This window comes from Miniopterus schreibersii (genome assembly GCF_964146895.1).
Source record: "Miniopterus schreibersii genome assembly, chromosome: X".
Classification (NCBI taxonomy): Eukaryota; Metazoa; Chordata; class Mammalia; order Chiroptera; family Miniopteridae; genus Miniopterus; species Miniopterus schreibersii.
The window spans coordinates 18,637,652-18,664,062 of NC_138104.1; positions in this window are offsets into that span (position 1 = coordinate 18,637,652).

Here is a 26,411-nt window from a genome sequence, read left to right on the forward strand (position 1 = left end):
AACAAATGCTGGCAATGATGTGGAGAAAATATAACCCTTGTACACTGAATTAGCTTCTCTTTTAAAGTAAGTCATAAGTACTAGTTTAGTTACACATTTTCTTAGCGAAAGTCCAATATAGCAGTAAGGATTAAAAATGTATGATCATGTCCTTTCTACTTATCAACAAACATATCAAGAAAGCAATGTATCAAAGGCTAGCTGAAATTATTTTCCATGTTTCCTTCTCAGAGAAAAAATTGAGCCTTTTATTTAAGTGTCAGTACACACATACAATAGAACCACTTATTTTATATCATGATAAAGTCACAACATTTGGTTTCAAGTGTTAGCTTCACCAATTGCAAGCCTTAAGCTAAAGTCATTTAGCTTAAATAATCATTGACAAGAAATTTGGAGATAAGAGCCTTGGGCAAAGGCAGGTATCAGAGGATAAAGGCTAAACTGCTGTAACAAAGAGATCAAAAAATATGATGGCTAACACAAGACACAGATTTATTTTTCACATAACAAATTACTCACATGAAAAATCCTGGGGGCAGGGAGTAAATGGGCTCTGCTTCACAAATTAACCCTAGGATCCCAGATTATCAGGGAAGTTCTGCCATCCTCAATAAGTGGTTTCAAACATTATTACTTCAATGTTCAAATTTTTCAGTTACCAGGAAGGAAAAGGGGTAGTGATCCCAGGGCAATCTTCATTTTTAAAAAATGACGCTTAAATTACACAGATCACTTCCATACCACCTGGTTGGGGAGAGCTTAGACATTTAGCTACACCTACCATGAAAGATGTTGGAAAATATAGCTTAGCCAGACAATCAAGTATCCAGCTACAACTCAATTACTATGGAAAATGTGGACAATGGAATTTGATGGACAGGCAGCAGTGTTTGCCACCAAGACTATGATACAGCTAGGCTCTAGATCAGCAAACATTTTCTGTAATGGGTGAAATAATAAATATTTTAGTCTGCTTGCCCATGGCAAGCTTTCCTATGACTTATGTCCTCTGTTGCATACTCTTTTTTTCTCATCTTTTAAAATGCAAAAACCACTCTTAGTTTGAGGGCCACATAAACACAGGATGCAATCTCACAGAAAGTAGTTTTATACCCCAGTCCTAAGGTATAGATGATTCAGTCATTCAGTCATCTGTTTGCTGTTAGATTTCGGAACAGTCACTGAACTTATCTAAGCCTCAGACTCCTTATTTGTCCTTACCCAATGATGGGCTGATAAATATTTAACAACTGGCTGGGAGGCATGGACAGGTAAGTATTTGTAGATTAGGATGGTGTTAATACTCCCTCTGTGGCCAATTTTAAGATATTAACATGACATCACTGAACACAGATTTGGGAAAAGATGCACAAAATTGGTTCTTACAAGCTCACACCATTCCCTTAACCCACTTCCCTGGCTTGTTTTAAGCATTGAAACAGCAGAAAAAATTCTTTGAAAATGTAGTATTTGTGAATGAAAGAAGTGATCATTATTACACGAAGAAACTTATTCCAAGATAGGAAAGTCATTACAAATTCTTTCTTCAACTAAACCAATTTTAACAAAATAAATTTTGAATCATTAGTATGAACTGTGACCTCTTGAGCCAAACAGAATAAGTTTAATCTCTTTCACATGGCAGCCATTTAGTATCTGAGGCAGCCATCCTATTCCCCTTAAGACATCTATTTCCCTATTTCTAAGCTTTAAGACTTACTTAAATGACAATACTCTTTCAATTATTTGTACTATATTTGGTAGACCATGAGTAATTTTTAAATACTCCTTTATCTGACAATGGGGAATTACTGAGCAGATGCATTTATTACATGTGAATTACTCATGCGCCCTCCAAAACAGAATATAATTTGCAAGCTTTTTACACATTTGAATATACCCTTTGAACAAAATGTGTAAAAAACAAACATTTTGTCCATTGAATGGTGTCCCTTAGACATCTATCATAATTTCAGAGATGAGTCCTGACAGAAATAGAGATTGACTCCACATTTAATCAGAATCATAGCACAAAATTCTGACATTCAGTTCAGGGAGCAATATGTCTTTGTCAGAGGCATTTTGTTTTCTGCAGTAGGTTGATCAAAAAGACAATATGCTCATGTGTTCTCTAGCATACTGCTTCAAGGCACACGTCTAGTATAACTATGAATCAAGGAGAAAAAATATCTTAACTCTTGCTGTAAAAAATTTGTATCCATCAAGTGGAAAACTTTCAACAGTCACCTTAGAATGTTCTGCCCTGATTCTGGCCTGCACAATACTGCTGACCAATCCCCTGCCCATGACAGAACTTCCCTTTGAAAGTTATTGTGGCCTCTCAGTGACCCTGAAGAGGAATCATTTTGTTCTGGACCCACTGTGTTTAGCAAGTATGGTCCCTTGACCTCCACATTCAAATTCAGAACCCAAGCAGGGCCTACAACACTCTGAGAGATGAGATGGAGGTGAGGGTGTAGGAAGACCAAAGCAACTAGACAGGACAATAGCGAAGTGGAGAGAACTGCGGAGGGAAAACTCAAAAGAGCTCAGGGAACTCCATGCTAGTATTTAGCTGAGAACTGATAAGTTCTTGAATGTGAGCAAACTACCTGAGACACGGAAAATAACTGTCCTAAAGAATTAGAAATAATGGTGGCTGGTATTCACACAGGGACAGGAATAATGTTTTTTCCTACCAAAGAGATGAGAAAACTTCATAATTCATGTCACATTAGGTTGAGTACACATAAAGACCTTGCATCAGGAACTAGGAATAATTAACCCTAGCCTGAACACCTCTTTGATCCCACCTAACAAAGCTTAACAGCAATATCCAAAAGGATAAAACAGTTTCCAAGTAAACTTTGAGTCCCAGAAAAAGTTTAATAATATTTATAGAAATAAAAATTGTCCAGCACATGACAAGGTAAAATTCACAATATCTGCTCTTCAATCAAAGATAACCAACCATGACAAAAGGCAAGAATATATGAATATAAATGGGAAAAAAATCAGTTAAAACCACCCTAGAACTGACACAGATGTTAGAATCAACAGAGAAAGAATTAAAGAAGTTATTAAAATTATTTTTCATGTGTTCCAAAAGTTAAGATATGAAAAATATTTTTTAAAAAGACCCAAATCAAACTTCCAGAAGTGAAAATAAAAATACAAGGGATTAAAAATACACTGGATAGATCCAAGATGGCGGTGGACAGAGTGGAAGCTACACTGACACTCTCCCGGGACTAATCTGGATTTATAACTAAAACATAGAAAAACCATCCTGAAAACCATCCTGAAATCCAACTGAAGACGAGCTGGAGAGCACCCTCATAACCAAAGAGGAAAAGTGGAGACTGCAAAGAGACTGGTAGGAAGTGCAGACGCGAGAGAGCTGCTGGGCTCCAACAGGTAGCAGCTGAAGGTCCGAAGGGATATCTCAGCTGTGGGGGTTCCCACTGAGGACTCTGGGGCCTAAACCCCAGGCTGGGCTCCCCAGCCCAGAGCACCAGAACTGAGAAAGGTGCCCACATAACATCTGGCTGTGAAAAGCAGCCAGGTTTCTATCTGCCAAGGAGAGGCTGCTGGAACTGCAGGCACCCTCTTAAAGAGCCAAAGCACAACATTTTGTGTGCAGCCACTCACCTTGGGCTCCGGCGGAGGGGGAGTGGAGTAGACTGGAGCTCTATGGGGAGAGTCATTCCCCCAGACGTCTTTCTAGGGGTCATCTTTCTTGGAAGGGGAATTTTCTGCTTTTGCCTGAGGGGGGAAGCAACTGCCCCATTCTGCTAGAGAGCCTCTCTCCCCGCCCAGAGGAGTTTCTATAGTCTGAGGCTTGTTAAGAGACTGATAACAACCAGCTGCCCCACCCTGTGGAGCTTCTACAGCCTGAGGCTCATTAAGAGAATCAGATTAACCAGTCTACAGACTGAGGCAGACTTCAGAGGGCTTTGAGTTTTTGCCTGATCTGCTTCTGGACCTGGGCCTTGGAAAAGCAGACTTTGGTGTGCATCTTGGTCCTGTCTAAATGTACCCAGCCCCAAGAGAGGGGACTCCAAGCCATGGGTTGTTGATAGCGCCAAACAAGGTTAATCAAAGATAGTCACAAACAGCATCTGACATTGGCCTGCACCAGAGACCTTCCAAAAAGATTTAGTGTCCTAGCAGGCCTACCTAATACACAGAAACAAACCCAAATAGGCAGCCAAAATGGGGAGACAAAAAAACAAGCTCCAAATGAAAGAACAAGAGAAGCCTCCAGAAAAAGAGCTAAATGAAATGGAGATAAGCAATCTATCAGGTATAGAGTTCAGAATACCGATTGTAAGGATGCTCAACAGCATGAAAAATGATATGGAAACTGAAAAATGACCAGTCAGAAATGAAGAATGACATAGCAGAAATAAAAAAATACACTGGAAGGAATAAACAGCAGATTAGGGGAAGCTGAGGATCAGATCAGTAAATTAGAAGACAGGGTAGAAAAAAATCACTCAATCAGAGATCCAAAAAGAAAAAAACAATTAAAAAACAGGAGGACAGTCTAAGGGAGCTGTGGGCCAACATGGTATGTAACAATCATAGGAGTTCCAGAAGATCTAGAAAATAAGCAAGGCTTAGAGAACCTGTTTGAAGAAATAATGGCAGAAAACTTCCCTAACCTGGTGAAGAAAAAGGGCACATAAGTTCAGGAGGCACAGAGAGTCCCAAGCAAGAAGAACCCAAAGAGGCCCATGCCCAGACACATCATGATTAAAATGCAAAAAAGTCAAGACAAAGAGAGAATATTAAAGACAGAAAGAGAAAAGCAATACATTACCTACAAAGGAGCTCCCATAAGGCTGTCATGATTTCTCATCAGAAACTCTACAGGCCAGAAGGGAATGGCATGAAGTATTCAAGGTAATGCAAAACAAGGATCTGAAACCCAGACTACTTATCCAGCAAGGCTATCATTCAAAATAGATGATGAATTAAAGAGCTTCCCAGTCAAAAAATGCCTAAAGGAGTTTATCACCACCAAACCAGCATTGCAGGAAATGTTAAAGGGACTGCTGTAATTAGAAGTAGAAATAGAGAAACATAGGCATAAAGAATTAAAATGATAATAAATAAGGACCTATCAATAATAATCTTAAGGACTTTAAAAGAAAGATCAACAGCAATACAGTCATAGCCATGGACTTTAACACCCCACTGATTGAAATTTATACAATTTATACAGTTGCCTCCAGCAAATTTCATCTTCAAAGCAAGATCTTTCTCAAAGCTCTTTATTTAAAAAAAAAAAAAAATGGGTATGGCAAGAAGGTTCATTTGATACAGAAGGGACTCTGGGAGCTTACTTTCTAAAATGAACTTGACTCTCATGGAAGGGTTAACTATACAGAGAATGCCAATGCAAAAACCTGCCTAGAAGGAAATTTGGCTGCCAAGAGCAAAGAAGATTTGATTCTGCTGGGTATTAGTGATGCAAGCTACATGCTTTAAGAATGGAGGTAAGGCCTCCTATGTTTGGTAGAAGTGTAGGCTAAAGTAAACAATCTATTCATAAGGAGTATCTTGCCCAAAGACATGGAGAGTCGTAGAAGAGAACTCAGATTTTCCTTCTTTTTTTTTTTCACTTTACTCCTCCCTCAGGAGGAATCTCTTCTCTGACAAACCATCTGTAAAATGTAATTTAAATAAATGGATCTATCCTAAAGGTTCATGAATTCCAAAGAAAATAAACCATCTGAAATCTTATAATTCAACATCTGTTGTTTTTCTTTTCACATTTTCTCAAATACAGGAAAAATTTCACTCCTGGGTGGTGTGGAACATTTTATACCAAATTTTTATAGAAGGATTTTTAATACTTGAGTGATTGGACTATGAAATGAGAAATTCTAAATTAATTTGGGATGATGCTAAAATGTATCAGTTCATTTCTCCCATCTTTTCTGGGATAAAAGCTTTGATCACCTTGTCTTCAGTATTCCATGGTCCTCCTTCTGTAGTGTTCCAAAAAATGCTTATCTTGGCTACTGAAATGTGGGGTTGGATTTATGGGCCTTGCTTGATTACTAATTTTTATTTGGAATGAAAATTTAAGTATGAGTATAACAGTTCAGTCAAGAGGTTAGGAAGGGTGGCAGAAAGAAAAGAAGAATGAAATATATTCTGGATAAAATGTATATTTCAGAAAGCATAATAGAACATTGCAATTGTCTCCCAAATTCCTACTACATGTGTTTTCTGTACCACATATATGATATTTTTTAACTATATTGTTTCGTATTGTAGCTAATTGTGTACTTTGCTAATCTCTCTTACTGATATACAAACTCCAAGAAAGAATGATCTTATACATTGTACCTACAATATTGTCTAGCACACAAAAAAATGAAGCTCAGCAAATGTTTGTTGAATGAATATAAAAGAAAGAAGGATGGGAAGAAGGGAAGGAGAAAGGCAGGCAAGGAGAGAAGGAGAAAAGTAGGTATGGAGACTATGCAAGGAATTGGCAGTTATCATTACCTAGAGATAGAATGTTTTATATAATATCAGTTTTCTCCAAATAAAAGTATAAATTGAAGATGCAAGATGAAATTCTCTTTCCTAGATTTTTTGGCTCCCACTTCTGCTACTCTTGCCACTCAAACAAGCAAATGAGTAGTCAAATAACATAGCAAATGGATAGTAGTAAACCATAATTCCTTTTAAACACATCAGCAGCTTTACCTTATGGAATTGCTTTTAATATAACGATCTTTAGCTTAAGTTGCACTTTCCCTTCTGTCTACATCAGCCCATATTGAACGCTTTCTACTTTGATAGTAGTAATACTTTACATCTCACATTTATACTTATACAAACCTTACATTCATTTTATACCATTATGTTCTAGTTGGCTAAATATATTATTACCTTCTAGAGGGGTTGGACATGACTTAGCATTCTTGAATTTATTCATATCACCTAGCATGATGCTTAGCATTCAGTAGTCACATAGTAGATGTTTGTTAATTAAAATAATATGAAATGAGACTTGTTTTCTGCTAAAATGGCGTATCGCCATTCCTCCCATGCCCTCTGTCTTACTCTTTAAAAACCCTGCACACAGCACAATAAACAAGCATTGGGAGATTCTGAACAGTGGAAAAAATAAATGGTCTGTCTAGGGACATTCGGACTTAAGGAATGTCATGGTTGTGAGTTCCCCAGGTTTCCTTTTTGCCTCCCATATATGAAAGACAAGGTATTATAGAATCCTCCTCCTAGCAAAAGGACCAGAAAAAGCATGGCCTAATAACAGAAAAGTTTTTGGAATTCTCACAGTACTCCAGCCAAACATGAACAGAAAAAGCACACATTACTCCCCTGTAGTTTCAGCAGGGCTTAGTGGGTAGTAGTTCATCTTCCACCTTATCCCCAGCCACAACAAAAGTAGGTGGCAGCATGCTCCTTCCCCAACCAGTGATATTGCAGAGTCAAGCATGGAGCAAAACATCCATCTCCCACCTGGCAGAAAATGGTGGTGTTTTAATTCCCACTGCACAGCCTGTAGTGTCAACAGGTTTCAACAGTGAACAAAGCCTCCATTCCCCATGGGCAACAAAGAGACTTAATGAGGTGATGTGAAGTAGAATAGTCACCATTATACTTCACCTCCTATCAGTAGGGCCCAGAAGCAAGCTGAGATTCTACCCTTAACTGGAATCAATAAAAATGAACAGTGCATAGAGACCAGTAGAGATAGATTCCTTCCCACCCCACCCCTACATCCGCTAAGCTCAGTTTGGGGCTGAGCTTCCGTACATACTAGACATCAACAAGGCAGAATGAAGTGGTGCAAGGCAGGGTAGTTGAAACTCTGCCCCTACTGCCAACACAGGCAACCCTTGTTTTCAGCAAGGCTGAATGGGAAGTTGAGTTTACCTCCCTTAATCTTGGGCAACAAGACAGTGCAAGTTGATGTCTTACTTAACTAGGAAAATGTCAACAGGATTGAGTAGGGAGCTGAACATCTACCTTACTCATTTATAATCTAGAAGTGTGAGTTAATGATCTACTTTTATCAGGGTGGTATTGACAGAGCCAAGTGGAAAGATGAACCTCCACATTCACCTGGCTCTCATGCTACACTTCAACAAAGTAACTGCCTACTAAAAAAAGAATCCAGAGTCTCACATAGAATATGCAAAATATTTAGGATACAATAAAATATCACACATAATACCAAGATCAAGGAAAATAGCAATATGAATGAGAAAAGATAATAAACAGACAACAGCACTGAGATAAATTAGATGTAGAAATTTTCTGACAACAATTTTAAAGGACCTATCATAAAAATGTTTCAACAAGTAATTTTTTAGTGGTTTTATTTTTTAGAGCAGTCTTAGATTCACAGAAGTATTGAGCAGAATGTATGGAAATTTCTCATATACTCTTTGCTCCCATTTATGTGTAGCTTTTCCCATTATTAACATCCCCCGCAAGAGTGGTACATTTGTTACAACTGATGAGCCTACACTGACACATCATTATCACCTACAGTCCATAGTTGATATTAGGGTTCATTCTTGATGTTGTACATTCTATGAATTTGGACAAATATATAAGGACATGCATCTACCATTACAGTATCAAAATAGTTTTGCTGTCCTGAAAATCTTCTGTGCTCTGTTTATTAGTCACTCCCTTCTCCCTAACCCCTGGCAATCACTGGTCTTTTTACTGTCTCCATAGTTTCTTCTTTCAAAGAACATTGTATAGTTGGAATCATACAGTAAACAGCCTTTTGAGATTGGCTTTGTTCCAACAGTAATAGGCACTTAAGGTTCCTCCACATCTTCTCATGGCTTGATAGCTCATTTATTTTTAGCACTAGTTCCTAATCCATTATCTGCATATACCACAGTTGACCTATTCACATACTGAAAGAAATCTTGGTTGCTTCCAAGTTTTAGAAATTTTGCAAAAAGCTGCTATCAACATTCATTTACAAGCTTTTGTATGGACATAGTTCTCAACGTCTTTGGATAAATACCAAAAAGCGTTCTTACTGGATTGTATGTATGGTAAGAGTGTGTCTAGGTTTTTTGTTTGTTTTTAAGAAACCGTCAAACTATCTTACAAAGTGGCTGTAATATTTTGCAATCCTACCAGCAATGAATGAGAATTCTTGTTGCTCGACATTCTCACCAGGATTTGAAGTTGTCAGTGTTCTGAATTTTGACCATTTTAATAGGTGTGTAGTGGTATCTCATTGTTATTGTAATTTGCATTTTCGTAATGACATAGAGAAAATACAAAATGATAATATTAAAAAGATAATGTGGAGCATCTTTTCATATGCTTATTTGCCATTGCATATCTTCTTTGGTGAAGTGTCTGTTAAGATCTTTGGTCCATTTTTTAATTAGGTTGTTTATTATCTTTTTGTTCAGTTTTAAGAATTCTTTGTATGTTTTGAATAAACAGCCCTTTATCAGATATGGTTTTTTAAAATATTTTCTCCAATCTGTTACCTATCTTTTCATTTTTTTTAGTGTCTTTTGCAGAGCAGAAACATTTAATTTTTATAAATTCCAGCTTATCAATACTTTTTTTCATGTATCATGCCTTTAGTATTGTATATAACAAGTAATTGCCAACTTCAGGGTTGCCTATATTTTTGCCTATGTTGACTTTTTAAAGTTTTATTTTTTTATTTTTTTTTAATATATCTTTATTGATTTCAGAGAGAGGAAAGGAGAGGGAGAGAGAGATAGAAACATCAATGATGAGAGAGTCATTGATCGAGCCCACAACCTGGGCATGTGCCCTGACCGGGAATCGAACCCCGATCGCCTGGATCCCAGGTCGATGCTCAACAGCTGAGCCACACCCGGCTGGGCAACTTTTTAAAGTTTTAGAATTTTGTATTTTATATTTAGATCTGTGATCTATTTTGAATCAACTTACATGAAAGGTATAAGGTCTGTGTCTTGATTCATTTTTTTGCATGAAAATGTCCAGTCAACAATGACAAAAATAATCTATATATTTACACACACACACATATATATTCAGTCTGCTTGTCTCTGTTTTTCAGATTGGGTAAATTCCATTGACTCATCCTCATGTTAACTAATTTTATCCACACCAAGCGCCTTCTAATTAAACTTTTGAACATACAAAGAAAAAATCATGAAAGCAGACAGAAAGAAATTATGTATTACTTATAAGGAAACACCAATTACAATGGTAACAGACTTCTCATCTGCAATCATAGAGGTCAGAAGAAGTGTCACAAATTTTTTCAAGTGCTAATGAAAAGAAATATCAGATAAAATTTCTATATCTTGTAATATTATTATTCAGAAATGAGGATAAAATAAAGACATTCTCAGACAAAGGAAAGTAAAAAGAATTTATTAGCATACTTTCCCTCAGGGAATGGTTAAAAAAAGATCTTCCACCTGGCCAGGCATGGCTCAGTGGTTGAGCATTGACCTAGGATCCAGGAGATTGTAGTTCGATTCCCAGTCAGGGCACATGTCCAGGTTGTGGGTTTGATCCTCAGTGGGGGGCATGCAGGAGGCAGCAGATCAATGACTCTCTCATCATTGATGTTTCTATCTCTCTCTCCCTCTCCCTTCCTCTCTCTGAAGTCAATAAAGATATATTTTCAAAAATTAAATAAATTAATTAATCAAAAAAGAAGATCTTCAAACAGAAATATTATGATAAAGGAAGGAAACCATAGCATCACTAAGGAAGAAGATCAGATATGGGTAAATACAATAAACTATTCTCTATATGAATTTTTTAAACTATACAGAATGATTAAAACAAAAATTACATCATGTGACATTCATAACAAATATATTTTAAAGTGGGGAAGATAAAGGAACTGAAATGGAAGTAAGGTTTCCAAACTTCACTTGGGTGCTAAAATGTTGATACTAGGAGACTGTGATAAGTCACATATGTATATTGTAATTTTCACAACAGCCAGAAAGAAAACTATGCAAAGTGATACACCCCTAAAACACTATAAATAAATCAAAACTGAATCCCAAGAAAATGGTCAAGAAATTCACAGGAAAGGAAGAAAAGAGAAACAGAGAAATGACAGAGAGGAGGAAAAAAACACACAACACAAATAATAACAGGGCAGATTTAAGTTCTAATATATCAATAATTACATAAAATGAAATGGTCTAAATATACCAATTAAAGGAGGAGAATGAAGGTGGCAGCTAGGGCTTGTAGATGCCATAGCTCCTCTGCTAGCTCATCTCACCACAGAGTGCGCAAACAAAAGCCACAGCTGCTTGCCTCTTCCGGGGTAGGGAAAGAGTTGATAGAGATTCCCAGAATCTCTGGCTGGAACAATTGGTGGAGAACTTCTTGTGCATGAGTCCAGTGTGAAAATCTTGCTTCATCTACTGAGTAAACATCAACATGGAGAGTCAAAAAAATAATCAGTCAAAGATATTCCAAACATAGGAACAAAATAAATCTCTGAAAATTAATCCTAATGAAATGGAGTTATATGATTTACCTGACAGAAAATTAAAAATAACTCTGATAAAAATGCTCAAAAGGCAGGGGGGACAATGTATGAATAAAGTGAGAAATCTAAAATATTAAAAAATACCAAACAGCACTCCTAGAGCTGAAGTACACAATAATTGAACTGAAAAATTCACTGGAGTTCACCTGGCCAGGCGTGGTTCAGCGGTTGAGCGTCGACCTAGAATCCAGGCGATTGGGGTTCGATTTCTGGTTAGGGCACATGCCCCGGTTGTGGGCTCGATCCCCAGTCGGGGGCGTGCAGGAGGCAGCCGATCCATGACTCTCATCATTGATGTTTCTATCTCTCTCTCTCTCTCCCTCTCCTTTCCTCTCTCTGAAATCAATAAAGATATATAAAAAAATACACATATATATATTTTTAAAAATTCACTGCAGTTCAACAGCAGACTAGGTGAAGCAGATTAAAGCACAATATTGAAAAATTCAGTCAGAAGAGCAAAAGGAAAAAAATAATAAAAAAGAGTGAAGAAAGCTTAAGCAAATGATGAGACATTACCAAGCAACAAATACTCACATTATGGGAATCACCCAAAAAGAAAGGACCAGAAAGCTATTTAAAGAAATAATGGCTGAAAACTTCCCAAGTCTGGGGAAAGAATTGGACATCCATATCCAAGAAGCACATAAAATAACAAGTAGGATGAACCCAAAGGAATTCACATAAAGACACATTATAATCAAACTAAAAAGTGTGGGCACAGCAAAAGAAATCCTCAACAAAATGAAAAGACAACCCACTGAATGAGAGAATATATTCACTAATGATACATCTGAAAAGGGGTTAATATCCAAAATTTATAAATAACTAACACAACTCAATGCCAAAAAAAATTTAATCCAATTAAGAAATGAGCAAAGGACCTGAATAGACACTTTTCCAAAGAGGACATACAGAAGGCCAACGGGCTTATGAAAAGATGCTCAGTGTCACTAATCATCAGAGAAATGCAAGTTAAAACAACAATGAGATATCACCTCACACCTGTCACAATGGCTATCAACAATAAATCAATGAACAACAAGTGTTGGCAAGGATGTGGAGAAAAGGGAACCTTCATGCACTGTTGGTGGGAATGTAGAACGTTGCAGTCACTTTGGAAAACATGGAGTTTCCTCAAAAAATTAAAAATGGGACAGCCTTATGACATCATGATTCTACTTCTGGGTATTTATTCAAAGACACTCAAAACACTAATTCAAAAAAATATATGCACCTGTATGCTCATTGCACACTATTTCCAATTGCCCAGATATGGAAGCAACCTAAGTGCCCATCAATATATGAATGCATAAAAAAGTAGTGGTACATATTTACAATGCACTATTACTTGGCCATAAGAAAGAACAAAATATTATTTTTTATGACAGCATGGATGGACCTAGAAGGTATTATTAATCTAAGTGAAATAAGTCAGTCAAAGAAAGACAAATATTATATGATTTCACTTATATGTGGAATCTAAAGAACAATATAAATGAACAAACAAAACAGAAAGACTCATAGATACAAAGAATAGACTGCTGGTTACCAGAAGAGAGGGGGGTTGGGGGACTGAGTGAAAAAAGTCAAGGGACTGATAAGTACAGATTGTTAGTCATGGGAATGTAAAATGCATCATTGGAAATATAGTCAATAATATTTTAATAACTATGTATGGTGCCAGTTGGGTACTGGAAATATCATGTGGTACACTTTGTAAAGTATATGACTGTCTAACCACTATGCTGTACACCTGAAACTAATACAAAATAATAATGAATCTAAACAGTAATTGAAAAATAATTAAATAAATAAAAATTGCTGTTCACATTAAAAATATGAATATTATGCTTTGTAAATTATGTTTCAATATAAAAGGAACAAAAACAAAAACATTAAAATATTCAAAAATCATAAAAGGAAAAAATTAGAGATGAAGAACAAGAAGAGGTAGTGTAAAAATATTTTTATCACAACTTCAATAAAGTGAAGGTGAGAGACAAGTTGTTACTAAACTGAGTTAAATAGCAACACATAGTCTATTTGGTTTTGTTTTTTTAATGGGAGATAATTAAGTGTATTATTATGCTGAAATAATTGAAAAAAATAGAAGAAAAGCTGAACACTTCAGGAAAAATGGATTAATTGATAGAGTATGGCCCTGAGTTTGTGGAAGGAAATGGGACCTAGCATGGTATTAGTGAGGTTAGCTTTGGGTTAAGAAAGTGATGCTGCTTCCTCTAAAACTGGAAGAAAGGACAGTGGTATACAAAAAATGGCATAGCATTCTCTATAGAAAATTGAAATTCTCCCTTAATGGGTATTTTTCTATGTTAAGTAGGAGTTAAAGACCTCTACTATGAATGAGAAGACTGGATATTAAATAGGAAGCTGGAAGAGGGTGGCAAAGATTATAATTCTGTGTGTTTACCAGAAGAGCAAATGATTAAACAAAAGTAGGAGATTGGTAAGCAACTTTGATGTCCCCAGCTATTAGTGGAAAAAATATTTTTCAGAGAAACTAATCTGAACATTTGCACAGCCATCAACACCCAACCTCCAATATCAGAGCAGAGAAGACTAATTTTAAGATTGTTTCAAACTTGGTGATCCCTAAGGTAGGCATGATAGAAAAGACAAGATGATAAGGAACTAAGGGTGCTAGTCATAGACTAGTTCATTGATTGACCATTGGATTCAGGTTGGGAGAAAGTAAATTATGTTCGGAGCTGATGAACAAAGAAAATTTGAAGAATCATCCAGAAAATCACAATAGTTTCAAGGAGCAGGGGGTTTTTTGTTTGTTTTCTATCCTCAACTGACGATATTTTTTCTTTTGCTTTTTCAGAAAGAATGGAAGGAAGAGAGAGAGAATCATCAATTGGTTGGCTCCGGCACACGCCCCAACCAGGGCCAGGGATCAAGCCTGCAACAGAGGTATGTGCCAGAGGTATGGAACCTGGGACCCTTCAGTCTGCAGGGCGATGCTCTAACCACCGAGCTAGATTGGCTAAGGCAAGGAGCACGTTTAATGGGAGGGAAAGAGGTAGAACATATAAAATTGTGGTTGGATAGTAGAATCAGAAGTCATAATGTAGCCATGGGAGTGGGTTGCTGAAATCCAGTACATGTGAATGTTTGGGGAGTGAAGGGTCTGTGAGTGGTATATAAATCTTACAGTCATCTAAGAAAATGAAAGAACTAGGATTGGAAAAGAAAATTGATAAATACAGAAGAATATTCTTCATATTGACAGATCATCTCATCATCATCTGGCAAACATTAATACAGCTCTTACTAAGTGCTAGGGACTATTCTAAGCACTTTACAGACATTATGTTATATAATTTTCACAACCTCACTAATAGGAAGATATATTTACAGTTTACAGATAATAAAGCTGAGACACAGGGATATTAAGTAACTTGCCTAGTAACACTGTTAAATAAATTAAAGAACTGGGATTGAAGCACAATCTGGCTTCAGAGTCCATGTTCTTTACTAATACACCATGGTACATAGACTTTGGACAAGGAGGGGCAGAGGGAGCATACCTGAATTCCTAACAATACAGGACATTAAGTCTGTAGGCAATGAGATTAATAGCATCTATTTTAGAAGTCCACAAGTGAGATAGTGCTCTTTGAAAAGATCTGAGTTACAATTAAGGCAAGGAATTTGTATTAGAGAAGGTTGGTGCCCCACCCATATCCACTTGGTAATCACCATTCCCTTATAAACCAACGGATTTCTGCTCCAAACAACTTTAACTTTCTGCCTTAGGACTTTCTGTGGCCAAGGGTGTGGGGATTTAATGATCAGGAAACAACCTTTTGGTAGGCAGGATAATTCCCCCCCACCCCCAAAAGATGCCCACATCTTAATTTTAGAAACGTGAATATGTCAAGTAACACAAATAAGGAAAAGTAAGGTTTCTAATCAGGTAACCTTGAGATGGGAAGAGTACCCTGGATTATCTGGATAATGTCATAACAAGGGTCCTTATAAGTGGAAGGGGGAAGCAGAAGAGAGAATGGGTACATGAGAGATGGATACATGAGAAGTATTTAACTCAGTGTTGCTGGCTTTGAAGGTGGAGGAAGTGCACTTTGAGCCAAGGAAAGACTCTAGAACTGGAAAATGTGTTCTCTAGAGCCCCCAGAAGGAAATACACAGCCTGGCTGACATTTTGGTTTTAGTTCAATGAAATCCATTTTGGACTTCTGACATACAGAATTGTAAGATGACTAATAATAATAATGAATTTGTGTTGTTTTAAGCCACTATATTTGTGGCAATGTTAAATCAGCCATGGGAAACTAATAAATCAGTGGCAACCCTAAATAAGTGACGGATAGGAATTGGAAGATGAATAACCCAGCTTCCTCCTGCTTGAGTGGAACAACAGAATTGGGTTGTTCCCAGAGGTCCCTAGCAAGATTGAGCACCAGTTACCCATACCCTGATCTGCTAATTAAAACACAATATTGACTTTCATTCTTTTCCTGTCTCACTTCTCTTCTCCTTGACTGGTACTTCCTGGGATCACTTCACTAATAAACCACTTGCACACTAATCCATGGGACTGCTTCTGAGGGAACCCAAACTAGGACAGAGATGAAAGAAAATTTCTATGAAATTCAGGACGATGTAACTGACACTTTTTCTTATGAACTGAGGATTTCCAATAGAAAGTGTCTGTAAAAAGGACTGCAGAGAGATAATGAGCCATATTTCTGGGACATTCAGAATGAAATAAGTTTTGATCAAATTTTCAGGCACATATATGGTGCTTATTCATTTATTAAAACATAATTATTCAAATGGGATTAGTTTCTTAAATATATTAATATAATTTTGTCTCATCTGTTAAACATCACTGAAGTGGTCATTATGTAATTTTCATGAATATAAAGTAAATTTAGATTTAATTAAACTCTTCTTTTGAACTTTTCAAACTGCAATGGAAAGTGAATTGTGTTATTAGTAATACTTCAATCAACCACTTTTCTAACCTTTATTTAATTTTATAAATCCTAATTTAGAATAGTACCTTTAAGTTAAAAATATGCATGCATCTGATATTTAATTGAATAACTAAAGATTATACCCATTTTGTAAACATGCAGGTATTCCATTTGATTTATATCAATAATCACATTCTAATAAGTTAATAAGTTAATTTCACTTCTCTCAGAGTTTTGGTTCAAGCATGAAACTCAAGTTACATTACCTGCTAATCATTAGAGTTGAAATTATGGTCAAAAATTTTGTTTTGTGAAGTCAATCTATTATTATTTTTTTAATTTAAGCATATAGTATTTACATACAGTACTTGGTTCAACTCAACAGACTTCAAAGGATGTTTTCATTTCAAAATGGTGTAAGAGTGATGGTTTAAAAACTGCAATGAAGAAAAATCAAATGAACACTTCTACAACTCCTGCCTTGTCATAACTGCTCTCTCATTGTTCTGCTGTATGTGAGGAATGGGCAATTATGCAGGAGCCAACAAGAGGGATGGAGCAAGGGGGTGTGACATCCTTGAGTGAGAACCTTCTTTTCAGAACAAAGAGAAGGGTCGAACTTTTTTTGATAAGGTTGAGAATGTACAGAAGTGAGTCAATAATTAGAGGACACAACTGAACATTTTGAAAGGGAGTCAGGTGAGAGGAAATCACAAAAAATAGGGAATGAGCATACAAGGGAGGACATATTTGGAACTTTGGTAGATATTTGAGTTCATAAGGAGTTAGAAAATCAATAGTCTTGGACACTAATGATATGGCCATATTTCCCAAATTTCTGACTAGAACACATAATCTGATAAATGTGAATTTATTTGTGGAGCAATTGGGATAGGATATTTGAAATGTATATGCTTTTTGAAAATCCAAATCACCACAGCTATGGAGAGTATGTGATTTTACCCACAAGTATGTGACCCACTGGAGGATTAAAAGAACTAACACACGTGAAGTTAGTAGTATACAATGCAAGAGAGTGTTTATTTCTCTGGAATAAACTTTGCCTGTCTCAAAATTCAAACTGTCCTAAACTTCAGCATGTGTAGGGTTGGACTGAAGAAGAAAGGGAAGAAAAAACAATGTATTTTAAGGCACTAGATTAGTCTAACAAAGTAGTAAATTTAGGGTGTGGGGAACAGGACTCAGTAAATGTTTATAGGATGTGTGTTGGGATGGGAGGTAGAATGAGAAACATGTAGAAAATATTACCCAACTAAGAACTTACCTAATGATTGATGCTGTTGCAGCCACCTTACAACTATCTATACTTTATATGGCCTTTTAAAATTTTTATTTATTTATTTATTTACTTATTTATTTATTTAATTTAAGTTCTTTTTTTTTAAATATATCTTTATTGATTTCAGAGAGAGGAAAGGAGAGGGAGAGAGAGATAGAAACATCAATGATGAGAGAGTCATTGATCAAGCCCGCAACCCAGGCATGTGCCCTGACCAAGAATCGAACCCAGATCGCCTGGATCCCAGGTCAACGCTCAACCGTTGAGCCACGCCCGGCCGCGCGCCTTTTTTTATTTTTATTTTTTTAGTATAAGTATCATAATGCAACTAGCCCCTAAGATCTATCTTGGGGTGATTTATATTATTTTGGGATCATTCTTTAATGAAACTAGAAACAAAATCATGAAATTAGAAAAAACTTATTAATAGCCTACTCTTTTTCACCTATTGTAGCTATCCTCCTGCTGCCATCCTACATTTCATAGTTTCTATCCCATTACGCTCATATTGCCTGACCCATCTTTCATGTTAGAGAGGAAATAAATCTCATGAAAGCATTCACAATTAGGAATAATAATGGAACCCCTCTCATTTTTAAAAAGATTTTCACATATTGAGAGGATAACATTCAATACTGAATTTCTAGCTGTGGATTTTTTCTGCACCGCTAGATGGAGACTACTGTGGGTAAATTGTTTGAATCTTAACATGTGGGTAATTAATTATTGACTGTATCTGCCTTTGAGGCCAGCCTTGCTCATGCAAATTTAGGATTGAGACTCATTCTATTATGCAAATAACAAGGTTTTTCTCTGTTCTTTGCCTCCCGTGCTAATCCTAGAATATGAAATTCACCCATGGCTAAACTTACATATTTCAAGACAAAATCCCTCAAATGTAGACATTTTTACTAATTTCTCTACTTGAACCAAAGGACAAGTGCTCAGTGTCCACAGGATTAGCAGTTGTGCTTCTAAATAAATAGCTTATCTGTGTCTCTGATTTTATGCAAGTTGATATTGACAAAAGAACTTGTGCTCCTGTTTGTATATCCTGGCTCTGTGATGCTTAACTATGCAAATGAACTTTTTATTTACATATGCTTTAACAGTTCCATTGATGCCTTTTAACTCAAAAGTCAAAAAAATCACATAATAAAACACTACATAAAAACTGTATAAAATATATAGGGGAAAAAACAGAACAAAGCAAAGCCAAGTGGCCCTGGTGGAAGATGATAACTGTCTTGAAATTAATTTCTGCTTTCTAAAGCAAATAACAACACAGATCAATCTATTTTTTATATAGAAATGATATGGAATGTATTTAGTTAAAAAGGCAGAATCACCCTGAGCCAGAATGACAGGAAGATTTTGTGGGTTTGATCTCTACTGCAAATCTATTTGACTCTTAAATGTAGAAACCCAGAAATTCTGAACTAAACTCTTTGGGTGACATTTTACATTGTTAAATTATTAAAGTCATAATTAAAAAGTAAAATACTTCTACTAGGTTAAATATGAAATTCTCCACCAATATTGTCTATTGGCATGGTTACTTCAGCATTCAAGGTGTAAATATTATGATTAGATTAGATTCACATGAATTGAGAATAATTATACATGATCCATGAACTGAGAAAAATTACACATCCTTCTTCGTACAATCTTCCATTTCCTGGATTTCCTAGAATCACTGTTCTTTCCTTTTTAAAAATTTATATAGTTATGACTAATTCTCCAAAGGAAGTGCAAATTTTCTTTCAATACATACAAATACTTTTGGTAATCTGTTAATTTTATTCCTTTCTTGGAGATACCTTTCCTAGACCCCTCCATCATTCTATGTCCACTCGGATTGGTTGTTATCTAAGTATTAGTCTCTCTCAATGATCCCCTCTTTCTGGATCCCATTTATTTCTGTTTCTAGCTTTCCTCACTTATTTGGTGGAACACATCCATTGCTTACTTAAAAAGGGATACAATGGAGGCAAAATATTTAAGACTGCTTCCAGACAATGTTGCTTTGAAGAAGTCTATTGCCATCTGACTGAACTGTCCTCTCCTAAACTTCCTCTACTTCTGAAAGCTCACTTTTATATGGTACAAATAGAAATTTGCATAGAATGCCAAGTGCAAATTGACTATGATTTCATGCAACATTAGTATTTTGCCATCTGGTTTGCTCAACAGTGGGGGGTGGGTAGAGGAATGCAAGAGTTATGGAGTGAGGGGTAGTATCATAAAGTTTCCAAAACCAAATTATTTTTTATTTTCTTTATTTTTATATCTGTCCTTTATACTTCAAAACAAAAGAATTCCAGGTGATGCCATTAGTGTAATAAGTTTTTCTTTTAATCTAATGTACCAGATTACTACGTGTTATCATTAAAGATGTATTTTGCACCCAGATCATGCAAATGAGTTCCCTGGAAAACCATTGTTCAAAATCAGATATTTATTATAGCATTATTTAGATACTTTATGATTTTTATGGGCCACCATTCAGGCTACTACTTATCTATTTTACAAAGACCAAATCATTTTAGCCATAAACTATCATAGAGGATTGGTAGGTTTAATATATTGTTTATACCTATGTAAGAAAAATTATCCAGAATGATATTTTATAGATAATACTGCTCTTAGATTCAAATATTTCATTGTCACATCTCATGGACAAGTAGGATGGAATTCTTAAAAGCAAAAGGAGCTCTGACCAGTGTGGGTCAGTTGGTTAGGGCATCTTCCTGTGCATTCAAGGGTCATGGGTTCAATTCCCCATCAGGGCACATGCCGGGGTTGCGGGTTTGATCCCTGGTCAGAGTGCATATGGGAGGCAAATAATCGATGTTTCTTTCTCACATTCATGTTTCTCTCTCCCTCTCTCTCTAGAATCAATGAAAAACATATCCTTGAAAGGATACAACTTCGGGGGTTTAAACTTTGTGAAACCTATGTATATTGAGAAACATACAATCCTTGACCACATAACTTTTTAGAGAACTGTCTGTTATTATCTGAAGGACATGAAGTATACCCACTCTATTGTATATTCAAAGTGTAGTGTGTAGGCATAATAATTTTAATAATACTAGCAATAAAAGGAACAGTAATAATAGCAGCTGTCATTTTGGGGGCTGTCCTAACATGTTTTACATTCCTTATTCCATGTAAAACTTAAAATCTATGAATTATTAATATAATTCCAGCTTTATAAACAAAAAAACCAAGGTTCCTTTATGTTTGAGTAATTTGCCTATTCTGGTATCAGACTGAGATTTGAAACTAGGACTGTTTGACTCCAAATCAAGTGTGCAAACCAGTGTGAGTCTGTGTTGGGTTATCTTAGAGAAAGTGACTTAGTAAGATTTTAGAATGTAAATATAAAAATTTGGAGAGGATCCATAGTTCTGCACATTCACATTCATCCTTCTGGGTGTGTCAAGGAGAACCCTTAATGCAAGTCAGGGCCCTTTGCAGTTCTGTGACATCCCTATGTAGAGGAGGAAAATTAATCTTCCCTTTATCTTTCTGGGTTCTTGGCTGAGACCCTCTCTGTAATAAAAGACAGATAACAGAATAAAAACAAACAGAAATTTAGTAATGAGGTAGGAACCGCCACCATTTTAGGAAGATTTCCCCATTTCAGGTATCAGATTACCTGCCTGAATGTATATCTAACCTTATCTAACCTCTGTAACCCCACCCACTATTTTCATGCCAAAAAGCAGGCCCAACCTACGACCCTATAAAGCTGACCCAAGCCCTTTGTTTGGGGCCCAGAATTTGGAGACTGCCTCTTCTGGGACGGCATGTGTTAAATAAAGGTATCCTTTCGCCTCCTCTGGTGTACAGCCTGAGTCTTTACTGCTACATTTTGGTTCTCTGACCGGGAAACAACTCATGCGTGCAGGTGCTTTGCCACTGGTGAGGGATCCTCAGGGGTCTGCGGAGCTCAGAGGCGGGAGGGAAGCGCAAGCCCCAGTCTTTTCCGGTCCCGGTCCGTCCGGAGTTCCGGCGGACGGCCACTCACGGAGTCCACCCACCCGGGCTGCCGGGGGAGGACAAACGGATCCGGACACGGGACGAGATCTCTTCAGAACCGGTGAGTGCCCCGGGGACCAGGAGCCCAAGATCAGGCCCACCCTATGGGTGGAAAGAGAGATTGATCACCTCTCTTGGCCCTTTGGCCACAGGCAGGGACATCCTATCAGGCGGGAATGTCTAAACTCCATTGAGTGGAGCGTGAGTGTGAGTGAGTGAATGTCTGTGTGGCTCCACTGGCACTCGCCTACGGAGTCTGAGTGGGCCCCAACCTGCGGTTCCGTGGTGCACCTCATATGGCTCAGGGCAGCGTCAGACTCTGGGGGACCCCATCCCTCCTTGCGAGTCTGATCCGGGTCAGGGGTTTATACTGACCTGCCAAAGCTAAGAAGCACCTAAATCCCCACGAGGGGAGCGGCCAAGTGGGTGAACTGAATACCCCCTCCCTGTTTGTCTGCACCAACGTGGGAAGGAAGGGCTATGGGGGGCACCTCGTCAACGGTATTAGGTTGTATGCTTAAGAACTTTGACCGGTTCAGGGGACAGGACCCCTCAATGACCCCGGATCAGCTCGACACTTTCTGCTCGGTTGAGTGGCCTTCATTCAGGGTAGGCTGGCCCCCTGAGGGAATTCTTAATCTGGGAAACATCCGGGAAGTACACCTAGTAGTTACAGGGAAGCCAGGACATCCCGACCAATACATATACATAGACAGGTGGCAGGAACTAGCCCGGGAGCTACCGAGTTGGCTTCGCCAGTGCCAGAAATGGACGCCCAGAACCATTGGGGTCGCCGGGGCCAAGAAGAAGGCTTCCCGAATACTAGTGGCCCACCCTAAGGAAGGCCAGCACCCACCAATCTACAAGAGTGACCCAGAGGAAGAGCCGCCATTTAGCATATCCCTGCCTTATGCCCCAGAGCCAAGAGCGCCGGAACCGAATGCTCCAGAACCAAAGGCCCCCGAGCTAGAAACCCCCCGATCATCAGTTTCACAGCGGTGTCAGGCGGAAGCAGTCCCAGCCTCACCAATGGCAACCAGACGCCATCCCAAGCAGGCCCTACAGCTACCCTTAAGGGAGACCCAAGGGCCCCCGCAAGTCGGACCCGATGGGACTGAGCTACCAGGGTGTACGATAGTCTACTATCAGCCTTTCACTACTACAGATCTCCTCAACTGGAAACATCACACTCCCTCGTACTCTGAAAAACCACAGGCCTTAATCAACCTTATGGAGTCGATTATACAAACTCACCGGCCCACGTGGTACGACTGCGGGCAGCTACTCCTCACCCTATTCAATACAGAGGAGCACCGGCGCATACTCCAGGGAACCCTCCAATACCTAGAAACCACGGCACCAGTGGGGACACTAGATCCGGCGCAGTGGGCCAGAACGGCTGCGCCTGAAGTCCAGCCAGCATGGGACCACCACACTGAAGAGGGCAGGGTGGCACTACAGAGGTATCAAGAAGCCCTCCTCCGTGGCATCCGAGCAGGAGCCAGAAGGCCCACCAATATGTCTAAAGTCACCAATGTGACCCAACGACCAGATGAATGCCTGGGAGATTTCTATGAGTGATTGTGTGAGGCATACCGAATTTATACGCCATTTGACCCCGAGGGGCCAGACAATCAAAGGATGGTAAATATGGCATTCGTCTCCCAGTCCTCCTCGGATATCAGGAAGAAGCTTCAGAAGCTCGAAAGTTTTGCAGGAATGAACATTAGTCAGCTCATAGAAATCGCCAATAAGGTCTACAACAACTGTAGGAAGTGGCTGAAAGGGAGGCCAGAAAGAGAATGGAGAAGAAAGCAGCCCTCCTGGCGGCAGCCCTAGGACGACCTGCACCACCTCCGAGAGGACCCCTGACTAAAGAAAGGGCTGGGCACCACCGGGTAGAAGCTGATCAGTGTACTTATTGCAAGGAGAGGGGCCACTGGAAAAGGGAGTGCCCCAACAGGAAGAAGAAGAGGCAGATTCAGGGCGCTCCTCAGCCTGAGACTCCCGCCCCAATTGTCCTCAGCCTGGCGGGCATGGACTCAGACTAGGACAGACCGGGCTCCCTGAATCTTGGCCCCCACGAGCCCATGGTCAAGTTAACTGTGGGGGGCCAAACTCTCCCTTTCATGGTAGACACAGGAGCTGAGCACTCCGTGGTAACCACTGCCATAGCCCCCCCGTCAGGGCGTGAGATCTCCATTGTAGGGGCAACCGGACTATCGAGTGGCCCGAAGAGGTTCTGCCAAGCCCTAACAGTAGAATTAGGGGGCCATCAAGTAAGACATGAATTCCTGTACCTCCCAGAGTGCTCAGTCCCACTCCTGGGATGGGACCTGCTGGCCAAACTAGGGGCCCAGATCTCCTTTCAGCTATCAGGGGAAGCCCACTTACAGGTCAGGGCACTGTCTGTGATGGCAGTCCTCATTCCCAGGGGAGAGGAGTACCACCTCTATGAGAAACTAGAAGGAAGTGCAAGAGGCCCAGACGCAGACGAAAGAATGGCCAAACTCCGCACACAGTATCCCCAAGTATGGGCCGAAGATAACCCACCAGGACTGGCCAGAAACCATGCCCCCCTCATCATAGATATGAAGCCTGGAGCGGGGCCAAAGCAGATCCGCCAGTACGCCACCCCGTGGCAAGCATGGCTTGGCATAGCAGAAGTTATCCAAAAGCACCTGAAGGAGGGAATACTCATTCCTTGCCAGTCCCCATGGAACACCCCGCTACTCCCGGTAAAGAAGCCAGATGGGACGGGATATAGGCCAGTACAGGACTTACGGGCCGTAAACGAGGCAACAGCCACCCTGCATCCAGTAGTTCCGAAACCATACACCCTCCTCAGCCAACTCCCTCCGGAGGCTGCCTGGTTTTCGTGCCTAGACCTGAAGGATGCCTTCTTCTGCCTCTGACTAGCTAAGAAGAGTCAGCCCCTCTTCGCCTTTGAATGGGAGGACCCGCACTCAATGGCCAAAACACAATTAACTTGGACTAGGCTGCCCCAAGGGTTTAAGAACTTCCCTACTCTTTTTGGGGAAGCCCTAGGATGGGATTTAAGGCCGTTCATGGACAGTGAAGCTGACCTGACCCTACTACAGTATGTAGACGACCCTTACTGGCAGCGGCTACGTGGGACCGATGTTGGGAAGGGACCTGCCAATTACTAGAACTTTTAACCCAGGCAGGATATAGAGTCTCGTGGAGAAAAGCCCAAATCTGCCAACCCCAGGTAAAATACTTGGGGTTCCTAATCTCCCAAGAAAAGTGAGTCTTAAGCCAGGAGAGGAAGCAGGTGATCCAGGCCCTGCCTGTCCCTGCAACCAGAAGGAAGCTACGTGAGTTCCTAGGAGCAGCTGAGTTCTGCCTCATCTGGATACCTGGATATGCCGCCCTCGCAAAACCACTATACCAGGCACTGAAGGGTCCAGACACAGCCCCATTCCTATGGGAGGCAGAACAGGAAGACGCCTTCCAGATCATCAAAAACCACCTTGGTCAAGCCCCCGCTTTAGGCCTGCCAGACCCTAGTCGCCCTTTCGAACTGTACACGCATGAAAAGAAAAAGACAGCTCTGGGGGGTCTTGACGCAGAAAGTAGGACCATGGTGGAGGCCAGTCGCCTATCTGTCCAAGCAGCTGGACAATGTCGCCGCTGGATGGCCCTCGTGCTTACGGGCGATAGCCGCTGCAGTTATACTCCTACAAGAAGCGGACAAATTAACCTTGGGACAGGAAATCAACCTGTTTGTCCCGCATGCTGTATCTAACCTTTTAGTGGGACAAGGTCACAAATGGTTGTCAAACCCCCGGCTGACCCAGTACCAAGGAATATTGCATGAGAACCCCCGAGTAAAGATTAATACGGTGCAGCGCATGAACCCGGCCACTTTCCTCCCTACTGAACTCGGAGAGCCAGACCATGACTGCCTAGAAGTGACGGAGGAAGTGTACTCCAGCCAGCCAGACCTGCAGGACCAGCCCCTAAGCCAGCCAGACCTGACTCTGTATACGGACGGCAATAGCTACATGACTGACGGGAAATGCCTGGCTGGGTACGTGGCAGTAAGTGATAAAGAAACACTAGAGGCAAAACCCCTACCAGCCAGGTGGTCAGTGCAGAGGGCAGAACTGTGGGCATTAATCAGGGCCCTAGAGTTGTCAGAAGGGAAGAAGGTCAATATATACACAGATTCTCGGGATGCCTTCGCCACTGTACATATCCATGGCGTCGTCTACTGGGAGAGAGGACTGCTTACCGCCAAGGGGAAGGACATTAAAAATAGGGCTGAAGTACTTAGGCTGCTAGAGGCAGTGTGGGCTCCGGCCAAGGTGGCAGTAATCCATTGCCGAGGGCCCCAGAGAGAAGGAACAGAAATAGCAAAAGGAAACTGGCGGGCAGATCGAGCTGCTAAGGAAGCAGCCCAGGGTGCAAGTGCCCCAGCCAGCGCTCCAGTTCTAGAAGGAGCCATGTTAGAGCTCAGCCCTACGCAATCGGACTATACTTCTGAGGAACAAAAGTGGGCGATCCAGACGGG